This window comes from Mirounga angustirostris, unplaced genomic scaffold (assembly GCF_029215605.1).
Source record: "Mirounga angustirostris isolate CCGP_5_RB_7025 unplaced genomic scaffold, mMirAng1.0.hap1 SCAF_17, whole genome shotgun sequence".
Taxonomy (NCBI): Eukaryota; Metazoa; Chordata; class Mammalia; order Carnivora; family Phocidae; genus Mirounga; species Mirounga angustirostris.
This window is the reverse complement of record NW_026991725.1, coordinates 27,154,334-27,160,333: the sequence shown is the minus strand read 5'-3', so window position 1 is coordinate 27,160,333 and position 6,000 is coordinate 27,154,334. Positions and strand designations below refer to the sequence as shown.

Here is a 6,000-nt window from a genome sequence, read left to right as displayed (position 1 = left end):
TGGCTCAGTCAGTTAAGCGTCTGCTTTTGGCTTGGGTCATGATCCCAGCGTCCTGGGATCAAGCCCCAAAGGGAGCCTGCTTCTCTTTCTCCCTTTCCCTCTGCCTGTCGCTCCCCCTGCTTTTGCTCTCTCTCTCTGTCAAATAAAATCTTAAATAGAAAAGAAAAGAAAAAAAAAACAAAAAAAAAACCTCATCGGGGTTATCTGGATGGTGCCATAAGCGCCCTGTTTAGATTTCATCCTTATACCTCTTTGTATTAAACACAATAAACACAAATATTACTAGCTGTTATTTTTAAAAACCCTGATAGTGTCAGCGCGTGAGCAAACACACACACACACACACACACACACACCATTCCATTATGCAAGGTACATCCCCTATTTTGTAAGGTAAAATGTCTACATTTCCTATAAACTACTGGCTTCAATGCAGTGAAACTTGGAATCGAAGTAGACTAGACGAAGAAGAAAAAGGCAGGCAATTTCAAGTATTCCAGCTCAGACTTATAAAAATAATGTGTATATGTGTCAATCTTCACATGCGCTGCCGTCTGCCTTCTTGTGAACCCGCCAATGTGCGAGAGCCGTTGGCGTTTGATGCTTGAAGCGACGGAACGGAGGACAGGGTTAAATCCACTACCCTCTCCCCACGCACTCCAGTAATTACTCTATTTCCACGTCATGTTTCCGGGTGTGTGTGTCCCGACTCACGCAGAAACTGAAGTTCAAAGCAGGCGGGAGTCACCCATGTTCTTTTTGCTGTCCCCAGAAACCCAATTCTGGCGTTGGGCCCCCTGAGGATCTGGCGATACCTGGGGACTGTCTAACTGGTTGATTCCCACGTGGTAAGTGGCTTGCAAACTCGCCCCCACGTGGTGCCAAGGGCTGGGAAAAGGGAGAGCAGGCAGGAGAGAGCCGCATCAGGGGCATTTAAAGTGTCCTGACGTCAGGCATTGCCAGGAACTCAGCTGAGTTTTCAGCAGGACATTCCGGTAATCTTCCCTCCCTCCCCCCGGGTTTCTGTGCCCAAGGCCGCGGCTCTTCTTCTGCTGTGGTGGAGGGAGGAGCACTAAGTGCTAGGAACAGCCAGAACTGGGGCGTTCCCAGCCTAATGTTGGCCCCGCCCTTTACCCAGAGGCTCTTCTCATTGGCCAGTGGGTGGGGCTTCGGGTGTACTGTATATGCACCAGTGCTTCTGGGAGGCCGGGGAAACTGGCCGTTTCATGAATTATGCAGAAGCGGCGTGTCTCTGCCAGGCTAGGGCTGGGCGGGGATTGGCTGGAGGGGCTGTAATTCAGCGGTTTCCGGAGCTGCCGCGGCGTAGACGGGGAGGGGAGTCTGGGGTTCCGACGTCGCCGCGGAGCGAGCGAGCCCGAACCGGATCCTTGACGAGCTGCCCTGCTCGGCGCTCTCTCTCGGTGTCTGCCAGGAGAGGCCCCGCGGCCTGAGGGAGCCCCGCGGCCCGCACCCCGGCGCAAGCGCAGCCCCGACCTATCGGGCCTGAGCCCGAGAAACAGGTGAAGGGGGTGAAGGGTGGGGCCGACGGCCCCCAGGCCTGGGGATCCGGAGGGGGGCGCGGGAGGGGCCGGGAGCCTCTGCAGTGTTTGGGGGAGTTGTGGATGGAAACTTAAGTGGGGCGGGGGGGGGAATACGTGGAGACGCGAGGGTCGATCTGAAGGGACAACTCCCGGGATGACAGGAGCGGGCCTCTGAAGGGACAGGGGGCGCTGGAAGGAAGTTTCGTTCTTTGGAGAAAGGGCAGACGCCGAGGAAGAGAGAAAATGGACTCAAGGGGGAAGACAGTGGGGCGAGGTCACTCCAGGGTGGGGGTGGCAGGAGTGAGGGACAGCCCCCCGACTTCCTGCTCCCAGAGGCTCTGGGGACGTTCCGGCCACAGGAGCAACTGTCAGGCCGGCAGAGATCACGGGCGGGAGGTGGGGGTGTTGGAAAGAGCTTTCTCCCCTCTCCCCGGCGGCGCCCGGCGGCGCCCGGCGGCTCCCGGCTGAGCCAATTCCTCGGCCTTGCCCTGTTCCCTCTCCTTTAGGAGCCAGCTGTGCCCCTCTAGAGGTGGGAATAGGTGTCTTCCTCCTACAGCCCCACAGGCTGGTTGGTTGTGGGTAGGATTATTGCATAAGAATCAAGTTTCCTGTAGGGAAATTGACAGTCTTGTACTCTTTATAAATTCCCTCCACTCTTTTTTTTTTTTTCCCTAGATAAAACCTTGCTTCCCTCCTCCCCTTCTAAAAACAAAGCAAAATAAAACCCCCATCAAGCCAGTTCTAGAGAGAAATAAACCTCTTTCTTCCTGGACATTGTTCTTTTATAAACACCTGGTAAACTTGGCCAGAAGATAAATAATTGAGCCCTTGCGTTCACTGGATTGTGGTGTTGCTTAATTGCACAGGACAGAATGAACCAATCGAGTGTGGGAGTTTTCTGTCTTTGAGCCAAGATCTTGGGTAAACGCAGAGGGAAACAAAGACAGGCTGGCCTTGGCGAAGCCGATCGTGCAAACTTTACCTGTGATTGGGGGGTGTGGTTGGGCTTTAGTTAGCGAAATTCAAACCATCATCCAAGTTGCTTTTTCCATGTTTAGTGCACATCTTTCTGTGTTACATCAAGTGTGTGTGGTATTGACACTTAAAAAAAAATAAAAATGTACATAATGTGTATCTGCTGGTTTTTATCATGTGTGCATCTACAGGCTATATTCTGTGTATGGGTTGTAACTTTTTGGCTGGCTGTGCTGATAAAGCATTGGTTGGAATAAATCAGAACGATAAATCATCTCAGTCTTTCATATGTGGATTTAGACTGTTATGACTTGATTCAGCCAAATTTCTGTTTTATATTAAATATGTCTGTGTTCCCTGAGTTGACACATTTATTTCCTTGTTACATGTGCCGGACTGGAACACTAGCAGAATTTTTGCTCAGACATTTGCATAGTGGGATGGGGAAAAAAAGTCTGGAATACTGAAAAAAAAATTTGTTGTAGATATTGGAGGATTGATCTTAAAGTCTATATATTTGTTAGCATATCCACCACAGAGAACCACTAGCAAATTCACGGGTCTTTTATTTCTGTATATAGTACTTTTGGGAAGAATAACTGTTTAGAAATATCCACAGCTGTGACTTGCCTTACAAAGGGTAGATAGTTCGTATGACATTAACCCCATTTTATAGATAAGGAAACTGAGGCTAAAGAAACAAGGCGCTTGCCCAAGGCAGCAGAGTGTCATAGTGGTAGAACTTGTACCTTTGGCATATTTTGTGTTATTTTGACCTATGTTAAATATTAGATCTTGATTTACAGTGAGTGTAGACCCTGCTGGGAAAAGTGTCACTGAAATTCTCACATCTATCTGGACAGTGAAATACCACAAATAGGCTGTAAGACTCCAAGGGAGATAGCCAATAAACAGATGCAAAAAGAAGTAGAACTAGGGTTTTGCTTAGGTTATTTTTCCATCTGCTTTGTACAACTTGGGAAGTCACTAACTTCTTAGTCAGCGTAACTTGTCATCAGAATTTAGCTATTTGCTAATGGAGAGAGATAAAAATGCCATTTAAATCCAGAGTGCCTTGTGGCTTGATCAGTGATCATTTGTGTCTCTAGAAAGTTGCTTTCTCCTCCTGCCTCTGCTTGTCTTGACTTTCTGATGTGAGATGGGGCAGAGGTTGTGACCATTCCAGATGCTGAGTCCAGCACCTTTTTACCTTATGGTTTCCCCAGAGGTGGTGTACAGATCAACAAATATTTGCTTTTTGCAACTTTGTGAAAGTTGCCATGAAGAATCAGAGGCTTTGTTCACAGGACTTGCAGTCCACTGAGGGGCCTTGATAAATGCTTTATCCCTATAGGGCAACATGTCCTCAAAGAGGTGGTGAGGTGTTAAGCCTGTGCCATCCAAAAAGGTAGCTGTTACATATTAAAGTATATATAAGCACATCTATAGAACATTCCCATTGTCCTGGAAAGTTCTGTTGGACAGTGCTGCACTAAGTGCTATGGTCTTTGGAGGAAGGAGAGGTTACGAGGCCTGGAATGGCCTAGGAAGTCTTCTTGCCAAAGGAGAGATTTGATATGGGTCCCAAATAATAGCTGAAATGTGATAGGTGTAAAGAATTTGGGGTGAGGAGGTATGGTGGTACAATAGGAACAAAATCCTGGTAGATTAGGAAGGTAAGTAGGGGAGGAGTGTCTACTCGTATAAGAGGCCTTGAAGGCTAGACCCTGGAATTTCAGGTTTTGTCCTTCCAAAGATTTGTGAGGCCAGGTATTGGTGTTTAATTATGGAGTGCCTACTGTGTGTTGGGCGCGTGCCTGGCATTGGTTAATTTGTACAAAGTAGATCAGTGCACATGGCCTAGGGGAGTTGTCCTTGGGCCTGAGCTTATAAGTTGGGCCAGCACCCAGAGAGGTGTTCTGACTTAACAGATTGATGTGTTTAAGTGCAGAAATGTCTTTTAGGATTTTTAATTGACTGTAAATGGCCACTTACATTTTATGTCTTCCATATTTAAACAATTTTACTATAACTTTTGGGTCATTTATAAAAAACACCAAAAGAGCACTTGAGGATGTCCCCAAATCTTGAAGAAGTCCTGGTTCCTGGAGCAGCCTTGGTGAGATCCAGCAGGATGACATTGCCGGGCTGTTTCAGTCTTTGTCAGTTATGGTGAAAAGAATTAATGTCCCAGTTACACATTTGTCACTCGGAACCTCGGCTTACTATGGTGCACTTTAGGCTGGATGGCCAGATGATACTTTGGCCATTTGGTCAGTTGTTTGAAATGTCTCCAGTTTGGGGGGCGCCTGGGTGGCTCAATCGTTAAGCGCCTGCCTTCGGTTCAGGTCATGATCCCAGGGTCCTGGGTTCGAGCCCCACATTGGGCTCCCTGCTCAGCCAGAAGCCTGCTTCTCTCTCTCCCACTACCCCTGCTTGTGTTCCCTCTCTCACTGTGTATCTGTCAAATAAATAAATAAAATCTTTTAAAAAAAAAGTCTCTAGTTTTTAAAAGGAACAGCATGTGGAAGGATGAATTTCCGTTCTGCTCAGTTCTCATTATGTTAGGATTATCACAACTCTTCGGTCAGGCAGCAAACGTTTTATTTCATTTTTGTTTTGTTTTAATTTATTTATTATCAGCAAACATTTTATACTGAAAGCCAATTACTATGCTAGGCGGTATCCAAGGGTAATGAAATATTGTTACTATTTTACTATTTTCATGGAACTAGAGGCATTGTGCGGACCAGGGTGTGAGTTGCTTCAGGATGGACACAGGGCAGGGGAGGTGACAGGATAAGAGGTTCACATCACATCTGATGCTCTGGAGTCAGATTCGTCTGGGATCAGATCCTGGATCTGCTACTTCCTCCTCAGAACTGAGTCTCAGTTTCTTATCTGTAAAAGTAGAGGATAACAGGGCCTATCTCCTAGGTCTGTTGAAGAGTCAATGAGATAATATAGGTAAAATGCTTAGCATAATGCCTGCCCCACAGTGAGAACTCCATAAATCTAAGTTCCTATAAAATATCCCAGAAAAGAGATTCATTCTCTTCAGGGGTGGGAAAAGGCTTTATCACAGAGGGGTTTTATCAGGTCGGAATGCCTATGAACGGGGTTTTGTAGGGTGAATAGGAATTCTCCCAACAAAGTTGAGTTGTGAACAGTTGTGTTCAAGGCCAGGAAACATGAATGTGTAGAGGCTTAACACAGAAGAGAGTGTCCAGGGATCTACAAGTGCAGGTTCTTTTTTTTTTTTTTTTTTAATATTTTATTTATTTGAGAGAGAGATGAGAGAGCACACACCGGGGGAGAAGCAGGCTCCTCACTGAGCAGGGAGCCTGATGTGGGGCTCGATCCCAGGACCCTGGGATCAGGACCTGAGCTGAAGGCAGACGCTCAACCGACTGAGCCACTCAGGTGCCCCCAAGTGCAGGTTCTTAATTTAGGAGGGCTGAACTGAGGGGAGAGGAAGCCGCTG

At 47.2% G+C, this 6,000-nt stretch overlaps 1 protein-coding gene across 4 annotated transcripts in view; it reads left to right on the top strand.

Moving 5' to 3' along the window:
- The first annotated feature begins 1,203 nt into the window (after positions 1–1,203).
- The window catches only part of STAT3 (signal transducer and activator of transcription 3), a 72,367-nt gene continuing 67,570 nt past the window's right edge, over positions 1,204–6,000 (top strand). For all 4 annotated transcript variants that reach the window (XM_064583189.1, XM_064583187.1, XM_064583188.1 and 1 more), the window contains exon 1: positions 1,204–1,520. The gene's annotated coding sequence lies outside the window, so the exon portion shown is untranslated. The remainder of the gene's footprint in view (positions 1,521–6,000) is intronic.